The 14,859-nt window shown below is 48.6% G+C and overlaps 1 protein-coding gene across 2 annotated transcripts in view; it reads right to left on the reverse strand.

Moving 5' to 3' along the window:
- The window catches only part of FBXW11 (F-box and WD repeat domain containing 11), a 540,498-nt gene that overhangs the window by 222,338 nt on the left and 303,301 nt on the right, over positions 1–14,859 (reverse strand). The window lies entirely within an intron of this gene.

The raw sequence follows: 14,859 nt of genomic DNA on the forward strand, positions 1-14,859 counted from the left end.
AGGGACTATGGCAGCATTGTGGGGCCCCTCACGGGACTCACATCCAAGAACCACCCGAAGAAGATTAACTGGACCCCAGACTGTCAAGCGGCCTTCGAAAAGCTGAAAGCCGCCCTGTGCACTGCCCCTGTGCTCCAGGCCCCCGATTACAGCCGGGAATTCATTGTGCAAACGGATGCCTCCGACCATGGCATCGGGGCGGTCCTCTCCCAGCTGAACTCCGAGGGACTTGACCAGCCGGTGGCCTTCATCAGCAGACGCCTCCTGGCCCGAGAACAGCGCTGGAGCACAATCGAGAGGGAGGCCTTCGCAGTGGTGTGGGCCCTCAAAAAGCTCCGGCCCTATCTCTTCGGTACCCACTTCCGGGTGCAAACAGATCATCGACCCCTGCAGTGGCTAATGCAGATGCGGGGGGAAACCCCCAAACTATTGCGTTGGTCCATCTCCCTGCAGGGGATGGACTTCACTGTGGAACATCGACCGGGCCAAGACCACGCCAACGCGGATGGCCTGTCACGCTTTTTCCGCCTCGACGAAGAGAGTCCCCAAGAGGATGGGTGACTCTCCCCGCCTTCAGCTGGGGGGGACGCATGTTGGACAGGCCACATGAAGGGCTTGCTCCCTCCCCGCATGACAGGGCCCGAGCCCCGGCCCTCCAGGTGTTACCCACAGCAGCAACCCGCACCCCGGCTCAAGACGGGACTCCTGCCCCCGGACATCTCTGTATCATGGGGCCGAACCACTACCGGCCCCCTCGCCCTGCCCGGCCTCCATCTTGGACACTGCACCACGAGGCCGCGTGGCCTCAGCTCGACCCTAACCCCGGGCCTGGCCAGGCCCCGACATCCCGGCACCACCATCCACCCAGGAGGTTAACGGACCACTTGGCAGGTCAATGGGAGAAAGAAGTGTCGATGGCTCTCCCCCGCCAGGTGCCGATCGCCCCCAGCTCCCCCGGGCGCTGGCTCCACCCCCCTGCTGGGTGTCTGGACTCCCTCATCCCGGACCTCCCGCCCTCCAAGAGGGTCCGGACATCAAAGGGCACCAGACCTATAACTGGGGCAGCTCCAGAGCAGGAAGGCAGTTGTATCCTGGAGTCGAGAGACACCGAGAAGAACTCATCCTTGACGGACTACCGGCGCTGCCGTAGCCCTGCCTTGTGAACTATCGTCCTGCCTGCTGGCGCTGCCGCGGCCTTCTGCAACCTCTATCCTCGTTGGGACCTGCTGGCGCTGCCGCAGCCCGTTGGAACTACCACCTTCGTTGGGACCTGCTGGCGCTGCCGCGGCCCGTTGGAACTACCACCTTTGTTGGGACCTGCTGGCGCTGCCGCGGCCCGTTGGAACTACCACCTTCGTTGGGACCTGCTGGCGCTGCCGCGGCCCGTTGGAACTACCACCTTCGTTGGGACCTGCTGGCGCTGCCACGGCCCGTTGGAACTACCACCTTCACCGGGACCTGCTGGCGCTGCCGCGGCCCGTCCAAGCCCGAACACCGAGCTCGAGGATTGTGAGCTATCCATCATCGCATCTACCAGATTGGTAACCAGACTGTCCCGCTACCCTCTTTCCCAAACCAAGAGACTAGAATCGAGGGGACCCCTGAGTCCAGACCTCCTTGTACCATTCCATCGTACCTTAAGAAATCGCTTATAAAGAACGTTAAATCCTATCCTTGTGTGGTGTACATCTGTGGGGGGGAAGTTACTCGTCTGTACGATCGCTGGAAACGGCTCTCCACGGAGACCTCTCCCCTTGTCCTCGGCCGACCCTCCCGGTCCGTCTAACACATCCTCTTACTTTCTTTCTCTGGTGGTGGCCCAGTGTTGGAGACTGCATATTGTCGGAGAGTAGGATCTGCTTCTTTTAGTTACCCCCACTTTTTTGCTGATGTGTCACTTTTTTTCGACTTTAGTCTGGCTGGGGCCCTGCTAACCAGGACCCCAGCCTAGCTGCATCCTCTCTAAATTGATTACCAGTACTTTAGGTACACTCCAGATTGGATTCTGGGGTACCCTTCTAAGTCCCTAGTATATGGTATACTATGTACCCAGGGCATAGGTACCACAGAGGCCTACCAGGGGCTGCAGCATGTATTGTGCCACCCCTGGGAAGCCTTCTAAAATTACACCACAGGTCTGCTACTCCAGCCTGAGTAAGGTGGTGTATGCACCCCTTACTGAGATATAGGTTACCTCTCCATATCACTGCACATTTAAACCTATAAGTCACCCCTGTAGCAGGCCTTAACAATCCTGAAGGCAGGGTGCTGGTTTCATGTGAGAGGGTGCCCATGCATGAGCAGAGCCCCTCTGCAGCTTTCAGAACCTTTATTCTGGGGTTGTTTGTGATGCAGCCAAACCATATACTCTTAAGTGCATTATAACCTCGCTGTAAATGCTAACTTTGGGATGGCTGCATGGAAACATGTTGTGTTTGGTGTCTAACACCTTGGAATCATACCCCCACACCAGTAACTGGTGTGGAAGTATGATCCCACCCTTCTAGAGGGATAAACATGACAGCACCAGTATACCCGGTACCAGCTTAACAGACGCTGGCATCACAAAATGGATGCTGCCAGCCACAGACACGAGTCAATCCACCTGCTCCTGGACGAAACTCCAGCAGGGGAGGCCTGGACAATAGGTTTCCTGTCACAGGGAGGTGTGGTCACCTCCCAGACAGGCTTTAGTGTATTAGGGCTGGGTGGGTGCACTCCAAGAGTACTTTGAAGTCTGCACTAGAGGCACATTTGGTGTCCCTTGCATAGTCCAGCTCAAACTGGTTGCAGGGGCTACAAACCCTGCTCTGGCGCAAAACTGAAACTGGACAAAGGAAATGGGTGTAGCCACCCCTCTTTCCATAGGTCGGTCCCTAGAGTTTGTCCCACCCCTTCCTTGGGTATAAGATAGGAATGCCTGGCTACAGGACTTTAGATTTACCTGGACGAAACCCTCGATACATAATCCTGGAACTTCAACGATGTACAAGGCGCTAGATGACTGAAGAATCTCCCTTGGAGTAAAGGAGTTACTCCCCTGCAAAAGCAGGCACCTAAATGCATCTGACCGGTTTGCTTCTCCCGAGCTCCTGAGGACTCCAAAGAATTTGCAACACATGAGGTGGGTTCCCAGACTTCCAAGAGGCCCACACGAGCTCCCAGCAAAGCTGAGACCCGTAGCCCTCGTGGGGACCGTGGAACTGGAACCCCTGGATACCGTGCACATTTGCAAGTGCATATGCTTCTCGTCTATCCTCGAGGCTGTGCTTTCGGCTTCTTGTAGACCACACCCCAAGAAGTGTCTCCATCGAAGATTTTTGGCCTACACTCACCGAGTCTCGTGGGCTGGTATTGTGCGATTCCTCTCAAGGACCCTTCGCGATCTCTGGTCCGTCGACTGGCGGGTCCCTGTGAAGGCAACTAACTTTAATTGGGCTTCCCTGGTTGCTCCAGACGTGCCCTGGCTCAATTGCTTGGGGAGTCCCCAGGACCTTGCTGGTCCACACCGAAGCATCTTTTCTCTTCCTGCGTGGGTCGCTGTTGCCAAGGCTTGTTGAGTTCAATCCGAGCACAGACACCGCAGCACTCGGCATCCTTCGTGAGACAGCTCGAATCCAGCTCCTGGTCGTAGTCAAGGCCTCCTGGTCCTCATGGCTGCAAAGTCAAGCTTCACCTCTTCGTACCTGAAACACCTGACTTCGGTGGGCATTCGTCTATCGTGCCCCTGGTCACTGGCAAGTGACCCAGACTCTGTACCCTCTGCTTTCAGGTTCTTCTGATCTTCGATCCAGGCTTGGATCACACCGGACACTTTTCTTCTTCCCGGCAGCAGCACTTTGCAGCAGATCGCCATTGAAATCAACGATGATTCCCGACACCATTTGACACCTATACATCCGGCTTACCTGGGTGAGGTAACTAGAGTACTCGGGTGCTCCCGTGGGTGTTGGCCCTAGAACCCCCAAGTCTGAAGAGGTTTGCTCAAAGTCCTCTCCTAAGTGTCCTTAACTTCTAAAACTCCAACCGCGACTTGCCTGTGTTCTCACACTGCACGCGCCCCCCGTGGGTCTCCTGTGTCACTACCTTGGGGTCCCAGCCATTCTACTTGCTCTAGGCACTGTCTAGTCAAGTCGTGGTTCTTATACCACTTTGAAATATGGTTCGGTCTCCCCCTGGATCCCGCTGTGTATTGTGCTATTTACTGTTGTTCTAGTGATTTAATAGTGTGCTTTGTTCTCTAATCTCAAAGAGGTTAGTAGAGTGTGTTTAGTAATAAATACATATGTTTTATACATCTCGTGTGGTTCTCCTTTCATTTGGTCATTCAGAAGGTTCTGATCTGGTAAAACAAGCTGCTTAACACTCCTTTAAGACTTAGCCTGAAGGCTGCTCTCCATAGCTACCACTAGGATAGCTTTCAATAAAGGTTGTCTTTAACCTAATCATCAATAAGGGTTGCTTGGACTAGTACAAGGTGCCCACTATAATTAGTAGACAGCATATACCAGGCCAACTTCTCACACATGCTTTCCTCCTGGCTGTGGTGAGAATGATCCAGAATACTAGGTAGCATAAGAAGGTATTGTGTTCCCCTTGTAGCTGGTGCCAGGGTTTTTAGCAAGAAACATGTTTCCCCTTTTTCTTCCTCTAAGGGTACAAATTGATTTGCTGCCCTTTTAATAATGTCATTATAGAAAGCTATGTTATCTGGAGGTGAAACTTTCGAAGGGTAACTGCAAATATCCTCTTCTGGGCTCTCGTTGTCGAGGTCATTCCACCTATCCACAAACGTTTTGGAGTTTTCCTCTTCAGGTATGTCTCCGTATTCCTCGGGTTCTTTGCCTTGAGGTTTAGGGGTTGGAGGGGAGTCGAAGATACCTTCTCCCTCGGCATCTCCTGCCTCTTTGGCGTAGACGTTTTCTAGGTCAGCAGCCGTTGTCTTGGGGATTTGAAAATCCTTCAGTGAGGCGTCGAATTCCTTTTTCTTTTGTAGGAGCGTTGCCATTTCTTCCTAGAGTCTTTTCCTTTTGACGTCGAGGGCCCTCTCAACTTCGGAGGCCGGAGATTTTCGTTTCTTCCCGACTTCAACGTTAGTCTTAGACGGTGTTGTGCCCTTCTTTGCGGGTTCGGTGTTGACTCTTGATTTCGGCGTATTCACCGATTTTCCCTCCTCGGTAACCTTCGGTTGGGTTCCGTGGGGTTCTTGCAATCGCGGCTGACCCTCAAACGCCTTCTTGCTCAGAGTCGGGGCTGCCTTGTGCGCCTTAGGTTTGCGGCCCTTTGGTTCCGACAGGTCTTTATGGTGTCTTACCTTCTCCCTCTTCTTTTTCGGATCCATCGTCGCCTTCTCGGTGTGGATTTTTTCAGAGTCTCCTTGTAGGATCTCGCCATCCGATCCCTTGTGTGTCAACTCCGCTGGTACTCCATGTTCTTCCTCGTCGCTAGAGAAACCCAGGTCTCTCAGGGAAGTTTTGTTTGTTATCTGCGGCATTGTGGCGTAGTGGGCCTGTCTTTGATTTTGGTGAGTCCTCTGTGTCTTTGGCAGGAATGCTGTGCAGGCCTCACAGTCCTTGACTTGATGATCTTCTGGCAGACAAAGGTTGCAGACGTCGTGTGGGTCTCGTTGAGCGTACTTGTGGTGACACTTGGGGCAGATTTTGAAGGGGGTATTCTCCATGACCCCTACCTCGCCATTTGCGGACCGGAGTGGTCCTCTGGTGTTAAACCGAAGCTCTGCTCCTGCCTCCAGTTACGACGATGATATTTCTCGGCAATCATCATCTTTTTCAAAGTTTTTTGGGGGGGGGGGGGGGGGAGAAAAAAAAAATCGAAACTTTCTATGAAGCTTCCAGTCTTGCTTCCAGACCCAACAGCGGAAAAAGTAATCTGAAGATGGCCACAACGCACGTTGACCTCCAGGATACAGTCTGATGTCACACAGGGGACGTACCTGGCACCAAATGGTGGTCAACAGCTACCAAAACGAGAGAGAGAAAAAAAAAAAAAAAAAAGAATCTCGCCACCAACCACTAGATGGCGGAATAATGCACAGCATGTGAATCCAGAAAAGGATACACGCTGCAAAAGTTACAATTTGTTGCTGGCCACTGTGTATTATGATTTTAGTAGTATTGTGGGCCATACCTTATTTATGTTAGAAAATAACTATATAATGCCACAGCAAACCATAGGTCAGCTTACCTACATATGGAAAGCAGTTTGCTGGTTTAAGTTGTTTACAATTTGTGGGTTTTAAGCGGAGGATTGCTCTGGATAGTGCAACTATTTTCTGGGCTGTGTTGCTGGTAAGTGGTTCTTAACCTTTTGACTTCTGAGGAGCTCCACTTAATCATTACTGGATTCCATGGCCAATGGTGTAAGCACTATGTTCGATTTGAACAGCAAAATAATACACAAAAATACAGAAACACTTTATCAAATACACTTGATATATTTTATTTGATACACAAATGTTGAAATTCTGGGCTAATTAGGAGGTTGTAGCTTTTCTACATTCAATAGCCCATACTATATTCAGTTTGATGCACCTGCACTGCTCCCTCAAATCACTAAGGAAAACAGCTTAATTTTTAGCCTTCAATTTCAAATTCCTTCACATTTACAGTACGTTTTAAAATGTTACATTTTGTTTCTTTATGTAAATGTTATTAATATGTTATTATTTATCTTTATAAGCAGTCCACCGACCAGAGTGTGTGTTGCGGACCTCAAGGTGTTTTCCAGCCACAGGTTAAGAACCATTGACCTAGGAAATAGCCACGTTTTCAACTATTTTCGGAAGTGTATATGCTCCTGGCTTCTTCAAATGCTGACTGGTAGTGAGTTCCAGAGATTAGCAGCTTATACCGAGAAAGCTGTCCCTCCTGCGGATTTCCTAAAGTAAGGTGGTATGATAAGTGGTGCAAGCCTGGAACGTAGTGTTCTGTTTGGTTTGTATTGCTTAAATTTAACTTGCAGGTATAGAGGTACTTTTACTTGGGAGACACTGTGGGCAATGCAAAGTGCCTTTAACATTGCCCTACTAGCTACAGATAGCCAATCGAGTGATTTAAGGACTGGAGATATGCTTTCGCCTGGTTAAAGGCGGATAAGACTTGCGGCAGTATGAGTTATACTTTGCAATTAGGTTTAGGCTGTTTACATTGTCAAAACTGGACATTACAAGTGCAACAATGGCTTTCAGTTTATGTTGGTGTGCAAGGTATGGGAAGATGCAAGTGTTTTCATTGTTTGGAAGGCCCTCTGTGATGTTGTTAGCATGCGGTGTCAAGGATAGGTCTGAGTCCATGGTTACTAAAAAGTTTCCAACTTTTTTTGATGTTGGCAAGGCTTCAAGACTCCTCAGCCATATTAGGTTAGGTTGGAAGTTCTGCCATTGTCTGCAGGTCATAATCTCGGTCTTTACGATACTAAGCTTTGGATGGTGTTTGATCATCCATTTGTTTATGGCGCAAAGGCAGTCACCAAGTTGTGAATTGTAGAAATCTTTGGGGCTAACCATTTTTAAAAGGATTTAGGTATCTGCATAGTTGTAACAGGTGAGGTTGTGTGATTTGATCAGGAATAAGGTAGATATTGAATAGGGGGTATGATGGAACACTGCAGTGTTGTAGGTGAGGGGGTAATGTGAAAGGGGGTAGGTACACTACTGTCTGTGAGATAAGAAATCCATAGTGAAGCATTTTCACGGATTCCGATAGAGTGTGGTGGTGGACTATATCTAATGCAGCTGATAAATTCAGAAGTAATAAGGCAGCTACTCCGTTTTGTGCACTGAGAGTTTTAGATCTACATGGATATGATGGTGGACTCTGCACCTCTACCTGTTCTGAAACCGGACTGCTGGTCTGACAGTAAGCCATAGTATTAGGTAAAGTTTGAGTTTAGTAAACACTGCTCTCAAAACGTTTTCCAAAGAACCGTCCATTTGATGGGTGAATGCTGAGTCATATGGGTCAAGGTTTTTTCAGGAGAAGTCTGATGTCTGAGGTTTTGAGATGGGAATTAATCTAGTTCCAGGAACTTGAGTAGGCATCTGGCTATCATTCCCTGCACAGGTTGAAGAAAGGATATCTTTTATCGGCAATGTAGCCGGTACTGGGCCTGAAGAAGATTCGGATGGTTGGGCTACAATAATATAGAAGAAATCTTCTTGTGACTTCCTTGCTTCTCACTGGTTGGGCCTCTTGGTTTCACTTTCTCTTCCAGTCTGGCTATCGTTCAGAAGAGCATGGGTAAAGTACAGCATCCTGTCTGCAGCCACTGTCCTTCCATTGGACGCTCACTTTTGGAGGTACTTATTTTTTAGTTCTTCGGTGTACTCCATAGGAGTACATGTTTTTCCCACCTCCCACTGTCCGTAGAATGGCTTGCTCTCTCCCGCCCTCCATTGTTGCCAACTCCATTCCCCTCCCACCTTCCCCATGCTGTCCTAGCTGTTAATTGCTCCCTCCCTCTCTACGCCGTCAGTTACCACGGTGCACCCCTCAGCTGCTTGTTTCGATCAGCGACCGCATTTCTGCTTTCCTCTTCTTTGCTTGCCTGCTCCCTCCCTCACGGTTTTATTTTAAAGTGTATTTTCATGTTTAGCATTCCATTTTATTTTATTTTTATGTATGCTTCTCCTACCACCCCCTCATTCCTTGGTTGCTCGCCATGTCCCTCATACCACGTCCTGTCACCACTTGCCCCCGCCCCACACAGTTGCTTTCCTCTTTCTGCTCCTGCCCTATTCCCACTGTTCAGTCACTTGCTTGCACCTGAAGTGTTTTTCATGCTAAGGAATTCATCTGTTGCTTCAGGGAAAGAGCAGGAACGAAGGTTTCAGAATGAGAAGGACTTTTCGTAATTCTTTTTTTGTAATGACGTAGTGCGTTTATTACCATCCCGAATTATAACAACGTAGTACAGATCTCCATACTCTGTCTACGAGCCCACAGTTGCATTTACTTAACACTTACTACCCCAGATTAGGCACTGAAGCACTTTACGGCGAGAAACATGCTACTTCAGAACCAATGTGCCTAAAAATCAAATTTTCATCCACCGCCACGCTCGAAGCACTATGCATGTTCACCAAGCTTTCCACACTTTCGGAGATCCACCTTCTTCCTACTAGCTGTCGATGTCTCTGGATCTCCTCACACTAATCTGTGACAACCACGTTCCTGGCACTCTACAATGGGCACCTAGCCCACTACATGGTCTGTCTATGCGCCTCAGGTTCAGTCTTTGTGCCTCAACACCTTACACTGGTTGTCGGTATGGAGTATCACTGTGCGCTTGCCTCAAGCCCCTAGCACTGTTGATATGCTCATTATCTTTCTGTGCCTCAAGCTCCTCAGTGTTTGTCCATGAGCCCTTGCTCCACACATGTTCCATGAGTCCAACCTACTCACATTGTTAATGCCCCACACCACTCCCACTGTACGTATGTGCTAACCAACTTGCACTGTTAAGCCATGTGCCACATGCTCCCCAAAATTTCTACTATGTGTTTCAATGTGTGCTCACTAACCATCAATGTACCCAAAGATCATCAAACTGCCTATTTACCCTTAACTCCTCTAATCCTCCCATCTGTCACAAAAAACACGGTCTAAAAAAACACGGTCTAAAACACATTGACAAAGTCAGCAGTCTTCACATATGTGAAACCTATTGGCTTTGCCAATGCTGGACTGTTTCTATGTTATGGGGGCAAAGGGGCCTGGCACGGTCTATACAACCACCTTCTGGATTAGCCTCAGAATAGTCGAAACTGATGACGAAACCGACTGGCAAAGGTAGAAAGAATCAAAGAACATGGAGTCTTTACTTACCATAAAGCTTTTGAGATTGAAATAAGCAGACCACAATGACGGACCTTAAAGCTAGGATAGGTGAAGACATTTGTTGCCCAAATGCCTCAGTTGCTTTCGATTTCCTGTCTGGAGGGATTGTGAGAAATGCATTAAGATTCACTTTGCTAGAGGAAGCTTGGACCACCAAACTCTCAGGACTAGAGTGCTGTGTGAGTGAACCAGAGTCAGGCACAAGTCTGTGGCGTCTAGCTGCCTGCCTCTTCATTATTGGGCAAGAGCAAGGCTTAGATCAAGGGTCCATGAGAGTGTCAGTTACGGCTTTACTGAATTAAGGCACTTGCTCGGATGAGGCTGGCCCAGGATGCAAAACCTCAATAAAGGCATTAGTCTGGACTTCAAGAATAGATATTTGTAGGGCCTCAGTTGCTCATATAATTACAACACAATACCAAAGGGGATGATGGACGGAGTGTTGAACATTGCAAGCACTCACCCCCAGTCAACTAATCCGGGTTTAATCCACCATCATTCTTTAGCTCACTCCACCACCCCAGTTCAGACATGGCCATATGCAAATCAGTCTGACCCTGTGCCTCATGGGAACAGTCCAGCCCGAACTGCCAAGCAATGTCTTCCCTGGACCGGAAACAAGCTTCCTGGGACCGGTTTCGGGTTCATAACCCTCATCAGCCAGGCTATCTTGAATCCAGTGGCAAAGTGATCAAGGGACCCACGTCTGGGCATACCCTGCCAACTTGGGGCGAACAAAGCGATACCAAAGAGGATGATGGACGGAGCGTTTGATGAGGCTCAGGGTCAGACATCAGGACCAGTGTCCATGACAGAGTCTGGCGTTCTTCATGGAGACAGAATGATGTCCGCATCACAGTTAAAGCGGAAGCAGAAGCTGGTCCTTAGAGCTCAGATGATGCAGAGGACAGACTTGTGGGTGGTAACGTAACTGGAGGCCCCAGTGGACCCTGTTGAAAGCTTGCCAGAGGGAGTCGGAAGAGTGCCAAAAATATGCAGCATGGCCTCCTTAAGAGCCTCAACGTGTACTGTTGCCAAAGGCCTAGGGAATTTAAGGCACTTTGGGTCCAGTTGTGGAATAAGTACCTCAATCGAGAGAAGTAGCTAGATCGACACTTTTTCGTCCACCTGACTTCTTTTGACAGACAGTGATGGGATAAAGTTCTGGTCCTCTGACTACTTATACCTCTTCTTTGACATAGACTTTGACTTACCAGATGATTTTGAGCACTGTTGTTGCAGCAGTAGCCTCGAGAATAAGAACAGGTTTGCGCCCTGCCTTGAAGCATGATGTCCAAGACTACTTTTGATGTTCGGTGATGAATAGATTTGTTTCTCTGACCCGGGTTGCCTTCAGGTGTATGAGGGCACATTCTTCGCATGACGAAGTCCTACCCCAACCACATAGTCAAATACACACCTCACACGAGTCTGTTAACAATAACTGCTTCTGGCAGTTAGGATATGGCCAGAACTTTGTAGTCTTCGATGAGGACATTGGTCCTTTGCACACTGGAGTTCAATTGGCGAAAATCATCAACTGACAATTAAGGGAGCAGAGTTCAGGTACCATGTTTGAAGCCGTGAAAAGAAAGGAACGGACATCGAAGCAGAGGTGGCATTAATATGCAGCTCTGTTCCATCACTTCAGGGGTGGAACAAGGACACTGCAGAGCCGTACATCGCCACTTGGAGGCGCACCTGAGCACTGCAGTGAAAACTTCTGGATGCAGTCTGGTGCCGGGGGAGTATTCTAAAGTTGAGGAATATGCGGTTAGAAGTATAAATTTGGAGAAAAAAACAACTTTGCTCAAGGGTTTAGATGTCCCTAATTCAGGGGAAGTCGACCTTTAAGGTACCACATCCAGTAACACCAACACTTGATTATTATGAGTGAAGACATGGAACATGTACCCCACACCACTTTGTTTGGTGGGGTGCTATAAGAACGCCTCCAACTTTAGTACCTGAAAGCTTGCAACACTGAAAACCTTGACCACTATGCGGAGGCAGGTTGATGCAATCACTAACAAGCATTTGCAATGCAATAGGTCTCGCATTAGGAAAGTTTGAGCTTTTTGTATTGTAAGTTGACTATTTATTTATGTGTTGGTATTGAAAATATTGAAATTACTAGCTTTCTCATGTACAATGTCAATAGTTTTAACTGTTGCAAATGTGACACCTATAGCATTTGTAATGCAATATGTGTTGTATTTACGTGACTTAGATGTATTGATATTACAAATAACAATGGCTTTTAATTTTTGCAAATAGTTAATACTTAAATAAAAGTTAATGTAGGCTATTGTCTTTAAAATGGTGCCGACAGCAAGATACACAGCGGGCATAAGATTCAATTTGCTTGTTTTTTGTTGCAGTTCGTTTACAACTTATGTTAAAAATCTAATTCTATGCAAAATGTTGTCTTGTATTGCACCTGTTAAAACAAGGTATGGTAAGTTTGTTTCTAGTTATTTAAAACATAGCAAAGTTAAATGAAGTCTCAGTTAATCCGATCATGCATACATCTATCAATTTCAGTGCATCGTAAAACTACTTATGCTTTACATATTTTAAATCAATTCTAAAATTAGAATGCATGAGAAAGACTGCCAATAAAAAGGGACTCGTTAGGTGCAAGGGGGAATTGTAGGAGAGTAGGGTCTGCTTTCTATGTTCACCCCCACTTTTTGCTTTTGCTTCACTGGTTTTCGACTTAGATGTGGCTGTGGGCCTGCCAATCAGACCCACAGCCCAGCTGTTCTCTCTCTAAATTTATACTATGTACTTTAGGTGCATAACCCATTTGGATAGGATCCCCTTATTGGCCCCTGTACAGTGTACCTTAGGTACCCAGGGCATAGGTGTACCCTAGGCCTGCCAGGGGCTGCAGCATATATTGTGCCACCCCTGGCCTGGCCTTCCATTATGACACAACTGGCTGATCACACAGCTGGGGCAAGGTCGTGTAATCACCCCTTGCTTAGGTGTAGTATTCCTATACCTACCTTATATATAGACACATGTGTACCTATCAGCCACTCCTATGGCAGGCCTTAACAATCCTGGAGGCAGAGTGCTTGGTAACATGTGAGATGGTGCTCTAGCATGAGCTGAGCCTGTCTGCAGCTTTCGGAACCATGTCCTTATAGCTGTTCTATGATATAGCCTACCATATACTCCTAAAGTGCCTTATAATCTTTTTTTTTTTTTTTGGAAAACCTTTATTACAGTTTCAGAGACATACAAATATGGGCCTACAACCAACAGGCCGGCCGCTAACGCACAGTGTAAACCTAGGCACAGCTTTACATTCACATCGATGAAGCAACAAAAGAGCTACTGGGGTGCTAATCAACTCCGCCGGCCGCAGCCGTAGTCCATAAATAAGCAAAGAAAGGTTTCATATTTTAAAAAAAACCCCAAAAAATATAACACACAAGGCAGAGGGGGTTAATGGCAATAACATGTGCTCCCCGCATCGAAGGAGTAAACAAACCCAAGGAGATAGAGGGGGGGGGGCAGGCAGAAGAAACCAAAGTCGCATATCGCAGGAGCATATAGGAATGCGCGTGCTAGGGAGACAGAGCAGCATCCATCTCACGCGTCAGGGGCGGGGCGCAAATACCTCCACGATAGGAGTTCCAGGGACCCCACACCTTAATCCACTTCCCAGGCTTGCCTCTCGCCACATACACCGTTTTCTCTCTGAACATACACCAGTCCATGTGTTCCTTCCACGCTGAGACCGTTGGCGGCCCCTGGGCGCCCCACAGTTGTGCAATGTCCCGCTTCGCTACCATATAGCCCAGAGTCACCCACTGCGTCTGCATCACATTGTAATCAGTCGGCTCCCAGACATTCAGCAAACATCTCCGTGCCTCCGGCAACAAGGCAACATGCGTGACTTCTTCTAACACCGCATGCACTCTACACCAAAACCGAGTCACTTCCGGACATTCCCACAGGATATGGAGGAAAGTCCCCAGTAATCCACAGCCTCGCTTACACAGACCATCCACCGAGTACCCCATACGCATCAAACCAGGCCCCGTGACGTACACTCTGTGAAGTATCTTAAGCTGGACGAAACGCAAACGGGCCGGGATAGCCACCTCTTTCGGGGAGGCCACCGCTGACACCCAATCTTCATCGTCAAGTTCCAAGCTGTCGGCAGTCCATGTCTCTCGCAATGAGGCCAGCAAACCCATTCGATCATTGATAAGCTTCTTATAAATCAGCGAAATGGTGCTATCCGGCACATAGCCGTCCAATACTCTGTCTTCCAACGGGGAATACTCTGGAATAGCCGCGACGTCCGGGAACACGGAACACAAGGCATGGTGAACCTGAGCATACCGAAAGTATTCCCTATCGTTCAGCTGATATTCAGTTTTCAGCATGTCGAACGTCTTAAATTTCCCTTTCGTCCAGAGATCACCTACCTTGCTGATACCAATCATATCCCATTTCTCAAAGCCTTTCGTAGTACACAGATAACCCAGACGCTGGGAAGCGTACAATGGCGTTGCCAGAGTCAAGCGATCCCTCCACCCCATCGCCGCATTTGCTGCATGCCACACCTGCACCGCGACCCGCGTCGGGCCAGTCAACCCCGCATCAAGGGACCCCGAGTATAGTGCTCTGTTATAATCCCCGCTGGGCAATAACAATTTGTCCAGCTCAAAAGCCGGGTTCAAAGCAGGCCCATACATCCCGTGATTGATAGCAGCAAACTGGGAGGCCCAATAATATCGTTTAATGTCAGGGAGAGCGATCCCCCCATCATACCACGGTAGGGTTAGTTTAGCTAGAGCAATCCGCGGCCGCCCATCCCAGAACAATCTACGCTGAAGACACTCCACCTCCCGAAAATAGCGGGCCGGCACGGCGTCCATAGTGTTTTGCAGGGCGTACAAAAAACGCGGCAGCGACATCATTTTGAACAACGTCGCCCGGCCGAGCGGCGAGAGCGGCAGCCGCCGCCAACCCGCTACAT

Source organism: Triturus cristatus, chromosome 7 (genome assembly GCF_964204655.1).
Source record: "Triturus cristatus chromosome 7, aTriCri1.1, whole genome shotgun sequence".
Classification (NCBI taxonomy): Eukaryota; Metazoa; Chordata; class Amphibia; order Caudata; family Salamandridae; genus Triturus; species Triturus cristatus.